This window comes from Chamaea fasciata, unplaced genomic scaffold, assembly GCF_029207755.1.
Source record: "Chamaea fasciata isolate MVZ Bird 193981 ecotype frontalis unplaced genomic scaffold, bChaFas1.0.hap1 SCAF_8, whole genome shotgun sequence".
In the NCBI taxonomy this organism is placed as follows: domain Eukaryota; kingdom Metazoa; phylum Chordata; class Aves; order Passeriformes; family Sylviidae; genus Chamaea; species Chamaea fasciata.
Genome location: NW_027094093.1, coordinates 33,438,234 through 33,449,471, shown reverse-complemented (window position 1 = coordinate 33,449,471; position 11,238 = coordinate 33,438,234).

Sequence of the window (11,238 nt, the reverse complement as noted above, 5' to 3'; positions counted from 1 at the left end):
TATTACTCATGTAGTTGTAATTACAGAGCCAAGGTAAGGGCAGAGGGGAAATCCAGTGTGGCTGCCTGTAGAAAAGGCTCTTTGATTCAAGGTGAAGACCAGCTTTGCTCTACCACCTATCCAGTATTCAAAAAATATTATCTCTGAGAGCAAAGACAGATATGGTAAAATGTGCCTTTTACCCCTCAAAAACTCACATGTCTTCAGCCAGGAAAACACACTCAGAATTTAAATTTCTCTGGCTGTACCTGTGTTGCTGCCCATAGCATGTGCTCGGAGTCTAACATCAGCAGGATTAAACACATCCAACAGGAACAGCGCTCCAAAACAGGGGCATTTGCAAATCCTGCTGTACCAAAACATGAGGAACTGCCAGCAAAAGAGATTTTGTCCCTAGCTCAGAGTTAGCAGTGCAAATAGTAAGGCTGGAGACTGGTCCCTGAGAGGTTTTTGTGATTCAAGAGGATGAATTGAGGGGGACAGGAAATGAAGGATCAGAATTTAAATTATTTTCACTTACCTGCTCTTACAGCAAGGCTGAGCCCAGCCATCACACCGCATCTGAATAGAAGGGATCTGAACCCTTCGAGCAGCCAAAGCATCCCAGGAAAAACCACTCTGCCAGGCAAAAATACGTTACAAAATTGGAATATCTCTGTGAATGTACATGGGAGGATGAGTCACATTTCTGTGGGGAAGCAGAGAGGAGAAGCAATGGATGAGTGGGCATGAGCCCAGTGGGTGATGCTCACTTTTCACAGGCTTTGACTGCTCTTCTGTGAACCTTTCTGGCCTGTCCCACTCTTAAAAAGAGTAACTTCAGCTAATTTACCTCATCTGTGAAAGCTGGGTCAAGGCTTCTTTTCCACTGGTGTTAAGTTCTGCCATCTCTCAAACCCTGAGGAGTATTTACAAAAATAGATAAATCCAGAAGCTTTTGAGTTTAGCAATGTGCATGTCTGTCATCGAGCAGACTGCAGTAACAGAGGAGAGCGTGTCCAAACCGAGGCAACCACAGATTTATTTTACAAAAGCCACTAGATGGGGATGCAAGGACACTTTTCTGCTCTCAGTTATGGTTTGATCCCATCACGCTGAGCTCGAACTGGCCTTTCCTACTCGCAGGGGCTGCTGTTGTCTTTCCTTTTTCTCTTTAGGAGCTGACAGAGGTCATTTGGAAACTTATCACTCGCTGAGCTTTCATCCTGTAGGGATCAGGCCTCAGGCAGCAGTTACGGTGCAATTGCTTCCTGCTGAATATTATTCTCTGCACCAAGACTTAGGAAGAGGAAAGGGTTTGCCTTTCAGTTTGTGGATTAGTCTTCTTTTATAGGCTGTGGAAAGAAAAGGCACTTTAGATTGAACGCAGGGGGGAAAAATGGTATTCAGCAAACTGGTAATCTCTGAAAATGTCCATACTTTGGAGGAGCTACTGTGGGAAAAAGCCAGGAGATTTCCTCAGGCTCAGTCAAATCTCTGGGTAACTTTTTTGTAGTTTGTTTGTTTCTTCTCTTTTGAAATCCACAGTTGTCCTAAGAATAAGCAAGATAAAATCAGAAGAATTGGTTTGGCAGAGGCGTGGGCAGGATCAGCCCTGCTCTCCAGGGCAGCAGCACTCCACAGAGGTGCCCCGGGAGCACATTTAGGCTGCAGGAGTCCGTGCAATGCATCAGAAATTCTATGGGAGTGAGGAGGGCTCCAGTCCTACAGTAATTGTCAGCTCTGGCCTCCAGTAACCTTGGCCTTCTGCAGTGAGCACCCACTCTTACTATTTTATCTCAAGTGTCAGGATATTTGGTGCTTGTATTAATTCCCAGCTCCTGTAGTCAGGTGAAATGTGAAAAAACCCCCTCTCTTCTAGCAAATATTTAACAGCAAAATTCCGGCCTTGGGAGTATGCTAAGGTACCCAAAATGCACTGCAGGCTTCAAAACACAGAAAATGCTTTGAAAGAAATCCAAAAATTGATTCATTTCAGAGCAATTTCATGAATGCTTTCAGTCCTTGGCAGGGAGGGAGAGTGGGTGTCAGGGTGTCTTCAGAAGTCTGAGAAAAAGGCTCTGGTAAATACCCTGAAGGCAAATGAATCTTGTATCATAACAATCAGTTCAGAAAAGTGGGAGAACAATTCAAATATTATCAAAATAAATGTCTTTCCTACTCCATATGCTCAAAATGTGGAGCTTATGCTGCCAGTTCGTGGCAATCAGTGTTTTAAGGGTTGGGAGAACAGAAGCTCTGGGGATTGTTTGGTGTTTTCAGTTGCATCTCCACTAATTGCTAAAACCAGCTTGTTCTACTTCATTAAGCACGAACAGAAGGGCAGTTGCTTTTCCTGGGCCAGAGGGTGAGGAGGTTGCAGGGCTGAAGGAGCACTGGGATGGCAGCAGGCGCCGTGTCCCTGCCCTGTCTGGCTGGGGACACCACAGCCCTGGATCTCAGGTGCTGCCAGAGGCTTCAGCAGGCACTGCAGATTCCAGCTATTCCTCTTCTGTGCTTTTCCTTCTCTGCTTAGTAGTCTCCTCATGGTGACAACAAAATGTCTGTTTTCCAGGAACCCATTTGAGCTTTATGGATTAGCCATGGTAGGCACTTGCAGCCCTCCATAAAGCACGCTGACACGCTCTCTGGTGTATTCCCAACTCGACTGAAAAATTGATCAAAGCTGATAGAGTTACAGGGCCCTGTGTCCCTCCGCAATCTGCTGTTGTGCTGCTCAGCCCTTACAGAGGCAGCAAAGCCAAACCCTGTGAAAACCTTGTCTGAAAAATGCACCTCCATCCTGCCCTTGGCTCTGCACCCTGGTGAGGGCCACAAGCCTGAGGTGGATGATGTGGAGGATATTTCCCACCTCCTCCCCCAGCTGGTTCTCCTGGAGCCAAGCTCCCCCTGGCATTGTGGGTATCCCCAAAATGCACCAGAGAGTGCCAGCAGGGTCCTGTCCTGCCATGAGGCACTGACAGCACGTGCAATGTGCCCAGGGCTGGCACATTCCCATCCCAGTGAGGGCATGGCCTCGTGTTCCTCCTGCATCCCCTGTCCCATCTGCTCCAGCAGCAGCTCTTGGGAGAGATTGCTTAAATTACAGGAAATTTCAGCAAACTCATTAAATGTGGGCAGAGGTCTGCTGGAGAAGGTGGGAGGTCATGCAGCAGAGTAGCTGCCAGTTTTTACCACAAGACCTCATCAAAGTCTTTTTCCTTTGCCTCCCTTTCTCCTGACAGCTCTTGCTTTTGCTCATGGAGAGTATCAGTCCACTGAAGTAAAGTCTGTGCCTCATTTCATCCCAAAATCTCCTGGGTTTTGGGAGGGCAGCCGGGTGTTGGGTGTGCTGTCTCTCCCCAGGCACCCTCTAGTGCCCCAGTCCTACAGAAACGCTTCCTCCTCCTATTTATTAATTACAGTTTGACTTCTGCTGGAATGCCAAATGAACACTGGATAGCAAATCTAATACCTGATTCCAAGAGCTTCCAAATGAGGGGTCAGGTGGGATAAAAGGGATGTTAAAATAACTGTCAAGGGATCAGAAGTGGATGAGATAACAGAGGAGATAAGGCACTTTCCTCCAGTCTCAAATGTGCACCCAGAGCCAAAATGAGGCACCGTGCTGTAAGTGATCCCCACTCCTGTGCACTGCCAAATTCAGTTCAATAAGTTGATCAAGAAACATGCACAGACGAATACCAGGACAGGACATGCAGGGAAGGAGCTTCAGGGCTCTGTGCTGCCTTCGAGTCACACAGCCAACAGCGAAAAGGAAAATGCTTGGCTTTTCAGCTCTTTGGAGTCATAGTACCACTGAATTGTTTTGGTTGAAAAACCCTTTAAGATCATCAAGTCCAGTGGCTAACCCAGCACTGCCAAGGCCACCATTAAACCATGTCCCCAAGCACCACATCTTTTAATGCCTCCAGGGATGGTGACTTACAGCCTCCAATTGCTTTACTTAAATGTGGCTTTTAAGTTATGCCAAAATATTATCATATGGTTTTATCAGACAAAAAAAAAGTACAGTAATGACTAGTTTCAGCATAGGAAACAAAGAACTAATTTTACAGTTGTAAATGTTCATGTGAATAGATACACAGGATGTTAAAGGAAAAAAAATGGGGTTGTTTTACTGCAAGCATCAAGCACAGGCAACCTTCTGTCACCTTGCAAAGTGCTGTCTGTTGTCGTTTCTAAGCTGTGTGCTGTTGTAACACACCTCAGCAGTTTATTTATGTTTACCTGAATAGTGACAAAAATAAAAGGATCTTGGCGCTGTTTCTTTCCCTGCCATTCCCTCCAGCTATGACCAATTTCTGATGGGCTTCTCCCCGTGTCCTGCAAGCTGCACAAATCCAGTGGGGCTGGACACCACATCACAGAGCAGAGCCAGCCCTACAGGCTCCCTGTCACTGTTGTGGGGTGACCTTGGCAATAGAGGGGTGCAGGATCAGCTCCAGCATCCCTTGGAGGCAGCTCCAGCTGCCTGCACAAGTAAAGGGAGCAGCATGAACCCTGGACAACATTAAGGTATTTAATATCTTCTCAGACAAGGATGCTATTTAAGTCATCATTGCAGCAACTGTAATTTTTATTGCACTAAGTCCTTGGTGGCCACCAAGGTGATGACAGGTCCTGATGGCCCCAGCTCCCCTATCTATCCTTGCTCTCTCCTGTGGCTACAGAATCTCATTTCCTGTCCCCCCAGCTAGATTTTAACCAGTTACCCCTCAAAGGGTCTGATTGCTGAGGCAGGGGCTGGCCCACAGCCCCAGGCAGGTGTGAGGAGTCACAAAGGACCTGCACCCAGCATTTCATTAACCTCAATGTGTCAAGACCACAACTGCTTCAAAATGAAGCAAATGAAGCACCTCTAGTGAAAGCAGGACCTCTCTGAGCTGAGCCACACTCTGTGGCTCGTGCCACCGTGTCATCCTGGCCCAGCCCTGCAGTCCATGCTGTACATCTCATGTTTGCCCCCCTTGGAGTGGACATTTCCCTCAAAGTGAATGTCCTTGATTGCTTGCACTCACCTGTTCCCCAGGGGATGTATCCTAAACAACACTGCAGAGGCTCCTGGAGGTATCTCCTGCAGCTTTTTTGCTTTTCTAAGAGTGAGGAGGGAAGAAGCTTGGTCAGCTCTGGCCCATTCCCATCTGCAGGATTTAGTGGGATTCCAAGCTGTTAGCAACCTAACCCAGACCTAAGGTTTTCATCTCTTCTCCTTCCCCTCCTTACATGATACAAATGTGAGAGAGCTTTCCTAAAGCAACAAAGATACTTTTGATCTTGATTACTAGCATCAGCTACAGGGAGAAAATTAGAATTCAGGATTTGTTACCAACACTTCAATTATTCAGTGTTATCAAGTTGTCACCAGGCCTTTAATTATTTTTCAGTTCATATCTAATTTCCCACACTATGATTGCTTTAGCAATGTTAAGGTAGATCTGCAACTGTAATGGGAAATGTCCAAGTCCTTTATGATGCTGGGGACTGGAAATGACAACGTTAATAAAATTCACACATCTCCTGTGCCACAAGCCCTCATCAATACAGTGTTGATCTCCAGTTGACATGCTATTTAATTATGCTCTTTTGGTACCAATAAACACTTAATAATATATTCAAAATGAGTAAACAGGATATAACACTGACTGTGATTCTGCATCTATTTAAAGATTGGGCACGAGACCATAAAATCTCACTTTCAAAGCCTTTCAGTATTTGACTTTGCTTTTTGGACACCGGGAACATCATTCTGTACAGGATATGTGCACCCAAGCCATTGGTGTGTACAGCCAAGACAAGAGTTGTATTACAGAGATTCGCAGAGGATTCAGCAGTGATTAACACCAATTATGCAGATAGTTATCTCTGTGTGCAGAGATCATTTGTTTTAACACACCAGGCAATTTTGACTCATCAAAACATTATGCAAAGAGGGAAGCTGATTACAATGATAGAGCTGGTGCAGAAGCCCTCACAGACCTCACCAGAGCCAGCAAAGAGGCAATTTGCCAAGTTTCTCACCCAGTCCAAGGCACGAAAACAGTGAGATTATTAACCTGCTGTGGATCCCTGCCCAGGGGAGGCCCCGAGGAGCTCTTCCTGCTGCTGTGCAATCAATAACACTGGATCTCTGAGGGAAGACACAAAACAGCCGTTTCCTCCTCTTTTCCCCAAGCAGTCAGGACTCTGATGTGCAGGTGATTGAGGACACAGCAGGTGAGCAGCCTGTTCCTTCAGGCAGCTCCTCAAACCACTAGCCCAACCTCCCTTAGCACCCATCCCCAATGTCCTTCACCAGGCCCAGGGCTCCCAGAAAAACGGGCAAAGCCTTGACTGCGCGTTGTTGTACACAAGCCTGGTCCATAAACCTGATTCACAGCCAAATTTGGAGCTTGTGTCCATCCCTGCCCCGTTTCACACTGTGTTTGAGCATCCTGAAGTTAAAACACAGAGAGAAAACCTTGAACAGCTCAGCACGATCCAGCCTGAGGTCTCCCAGGCACCACCACGATTTTCCTCTCTCAGCTGGTGTTTAGGGGTGTGTGAGGCTTACAGGTGCCTGTCCACCCTGTGCCCACGGCTGCTCAAACACTGCTTGCCATGATTTGCTTTCTGTCTAACGACACTTCTTGCCCAGAGCTAAATAGCAGATGTAGGAAACCACCTTTCTCACCAGTACCTCCATTCCCAGCCTCCAGCACCTTCTGCAAATAAATTTTACATAGTTGAGATTCAAAGTCGTGTTGGATCACCAGTGCTGATCTCCCTGAGATGGGGAAGCAAGCGCTGAATGCGGACCCCAAGATCATTGCATATTTTACACTGTTCCTCCCTCCACTGATTGAATTAATGCCATATTTACATCCCCAAAAGCACCATGATGCTCTGAAGATGTGCCAGTCTGGCATCTCGACTCACAGCTGGCTCCTCCCCCCAAAAAATACCTGTGCTGCACAGATGTGGATGATTAGCGCCTGAACCAGAACTAACTTCTCAGAAAATTGTACTTATTACAGGACAAATTGAGTCTGCTCTGGCAGAAGCCAGAATAATTGCTCAGGGGAGCATGGGGCTTATCCAGCAGTTAATTCATTATTTGTACCTGCCCAGAGCCAGGATGGAAACAGCAGGAAAGGCAAGCAGCAAACAAGGTACAAACTCCAGTACCTCAAAACCAATTTGCTCACTTAAAGGCTTATTGCCATCACGGCAAGGGGGCAAAACACCTTTACAAGCCCTCATGGCTGGCAAAATAGAGGAGGGACAAGCTTTATCCTGTAGTTCCGTGATAGGCTGTACAGACTTGGATGCCATTGATGCTGTAGTTTGGGCTTTGCCGTATCTTTGCATACACCAAAAAGTCAGAGTTAAGAGAGGAAATGCATTTTAAGTCAGGGCAGATCCCACGTTCATGACAATGCCAGGACAGGTCAGCCAGCACCCCTCAGCAGCAGCTGTGGCTGGTCTTGCCATGTGTCAGGATTGATGCTTTAGGAAGAAATAGGTGGTTGGGAAAGGTGTTAAAACCCTACAGCCCTATGAGTGGCGCAGACACTGAGCTCTGCCATTGTTCTGGTGGTGCCGATCACAGCAGGGCTGGCTTCCCTGCCTGCTCCTGAGGACACCCCTCTCAGCTGTGCTGCTCTCAGCACAGCTCCTCAGGGACTGGGGCTCCACACTTGCTTGGGGTGACCCCACAGTGGCCACTGGCTGCTTTGTGATCACCTCTGTGCTTGTGAGCCCCAGGAGTCTGCTCTCACCCACCTCATCCCATGGCCACGTAATGATCCCATAGCCACATTCCATGGTGCCAGGGCTTGACTTCTTCAAGGGTCTCTGGAAGATGTGGGAAGTCAATTTAAAAACAACAACAACAACCGGGCCATTCATCAGGGCACACAAACAAGCTCAGGCAAGCGGGCCCTGTGTGACGTCCAGCCTGGCCTCGAGGCAAAGCGAAGCTGCTCTTACCTTTAACAGCCCTGACAAATTGGAATAGGATGTGTCTCTATTGAATGTGGATATTCCCCCACTGCTTTTTCTTGTAGCCTTGACTGGCGCAGGGAATCACCATGAATCTTCATTTGCTTTGCTGCATTCACACTGGGTTTAAATTCTTAACACTAAATCCCCGCGGCAGGGGGCTGGAACTGGATGATCGTTAAGGTCCCTTCCAACACAAACCATCCTGTGATTCTGTGATTCTATGAAATAGACACTCTTTGGGCTAATGATCCTCGAGATCTTAATACATTAGCTCTGTCAGGTCTATTATTGCTTAATACTTTTGCAGAATTTAATTATTTATTAATGGGGAACAGTAAGAACGCTGCCAACTCTCTGATTCCCATGACATGGAATACAGAACTGCCAGGTGAGGGAGGCAATAGCCAGGGGTAACCTCAGGGTGGTCTCAAAGCAAATAAGGACACTGTGGGTGGGGGAGTCACATTTGCTGCTGTGGATGGCCAAGGATCTTTCCTATGTGAAAGTTTTTAATTTCAGTTGAGAGAATGTGTTAGTTAAAATAATCTTGGGCAGACTCGTGCTATTTTTTCTGTGCTATTACACAGTCGTTTTTGCTAAAGCAAGCGATAATTAACCTGGTTGTCCTCCTTGTTATTAATAGATAGTGAAGATATTGTCATGTTTCCATTCCTTAAAAATGAATGCTTCCCACATGGAAAAGCAGTTTCCATAACATGAGCATGTTTGACTCAGCAAGGGCACTTGTGCTGCACCCTATTAGCACAGCCTCCTTCCACCAGCTCCCAAATGGAACAGAAGAAAAAGCAACACGAATTCATGGAATGCAGCGTTCAGGAAAAAAACCTAGAGAGAAAAGAATAATAATCCAGTCACACAAACCACCCCATCGGCTTCATCACTGGCTGCAGCACAGAAAGGCCACTCCAGACAGCTCCAGACAGCTCCAGACAGCTCCAGACAGCTCCAGACAGCACTAACATGAAGTGCTGCCCTGGTGTGCAATGAGGGTTTCTCTGCTTCACCCTCTGCTTGGAGAGCAGCTGGATGTGTCCACAAGGAACAGGAAAATCCCCATCTCAGCAACAGCTCTGTGCATGAGGAGTGTTTGAACACGACAGGTTAGGGGAGGCAACGCTTCCAGGACTGTCATGGAATCACAGAGCTTGGAAAAGACCTCCAAGATCATCAAGCGCTGCTGCTAACCCAGCCCCACCAGTTCACCACTAAACCCTAAACTCAAGTGCCACATTCACACACCTTTTGAGCACTCCCAGAGATGGCGACCCCACCACTTCCCTGCACAGCCTGTTCGAATGCCCGACCCCTCTTTTGTTGAAGACATTTTTCCTAATACCTAATTTAAACCTCACATTCCTTGGGCATTCCTTGTCCTTGGACTACAGGAACGAGAAAGGATTTCACCTCCCCATAATTCTTCTTTATAGCAGGAGGGTGTCAGTTTGTTGTCTTGGTAGCAGGAGGAAATATCACAGCCAGGCATTTTTCTGTCTCAAGGGGTGATTCACGGGGGGACACATGAGCCACGGCAGCTGAGCTGTCCCTGTCCTGCTGAGGGGACAAGCAGGGGTCATGGCAGCCCGTCCTCACAGGGACTGCCCGGAAAGGGGCTGAAGGGGCCAGCACAGGGATCCACCATTTATTTCCTCCTGTACTCATCTGCAGCTTCTCCCCTTCCCTGCCTTGGCTTTTCCATCTGCCCTGGGTATTTTTCTGCTCCCAGGCCGATGCTCATCCCTGGGCCACTCATGGAGTAATGGGTGATGTGGGGAGCTGCTGACACAGCCCTGCTCTACACGGTGACTGCAGAGGAACAGAAACCAGCTCCCTGGTTTTGCAGCCAAGGTCTGCTTTCAGCTGGGCAGCAAATGCCTCCTTTGGAAAGCAGGACAGAAGGGACTTCACACCGTCAGCATCGTGAAATCGGCCAGCTGGTGAAGCAATTTGGGTGCATGGCCCCACATCCACGGGCAGACAGCACCGGCACTTCAGCTCCCCCTATGGCGCTGCGATAAATGGAGCTGTCAGGGCAGAGCACGCCGATCCATCCTCATTCAAGCACCTATTTAATATTCATCACGTTACAGGGGGACATTTTTATGTCGGGAAAAACACAAATGCTCTCCCAAAATGACTCAAGGGCAATAAAGAATAAATTGTCTTTAAACCTGTATAAGGGATGCTGAAGCCACAAACAAGGCATAAAATAATATGGAGGTGGAAAGTGCTTTTTCCTTATTAGGTTTATCAAAGTAAAACTAGGCTGGTAAGCTTGCTCTATCAAGCAAATGGATGTGGCAAAAAAAAAGGAAATGAAAATTCTGATCCATATTCATTGTTTCAGTGTCAGCAAGGGAGAAAAGCTCCGCTTTAATTTTTTTTTCTTTTTTTTTTGTCTCAGAAAGCTGATCCAAACTTTTACATAAAAAAGGTAAGCAAATCTGATAAGAAAATGAAAGATAATTAATAGAAACAAAGCACGCAGCAGACAGTGTCTAATATTAAACAAAATGTGAAACACAGAACATGCCTGACTGCACCACGCCGCAGATCCAGGCACTGACAGCATCTTAATAGGGATTTCTTTCCCAAAGCTCCCAGCACTGGCCCAGCATCACTGCTGTCCCTGGCCCATGGCTGGCAGCAGGGCTTATCTTCAAACACAATAGATTTTTCTTTCCAGCTTAAATTATGTTTTAACACAGCCCTGAAGGCAGAACCCAAGCAGTCACACCCATGGAACTGCTGCACCTGTGAAATAAAGCCAGGCTGATTCCAGGTTAAGAAGAAGCTTGTGCCTTGACAGCAGAAATTTAAGGGAGAAGAGGACCAGTGACAGAATAGAATAGATTGGAAAAGTCCTTTAAGATCATCAACCCCAACCTCTCCTCCAGCAGTAACCATGTCCCCAGGTGCCACATCTACGTGGCTTTTAAAATACCTCCAGGAATGGGACTCAAGCACTGCCCTGGGCAGTGTGTTCCTATGCTTAACCACCCTTTTGGTGAAGAGATTTTCCCTGACATCCAACCCAAACGTCTCCTGGTGCATCTTGAGGCCATTTCCTCTTGTCACGTGCTACCCAGAGAGCCTGGTCCTCACCTGGCTCCAACCTCCTGTCAGGGAATGGCAGAGAGTGAGAAGGACTCCCCTGTGTGTATTTTCCATTTTTACAGATCTATAAATGAACACATTTCTCTCTGTACAACAACAGGACAGACAGGTTTCAAG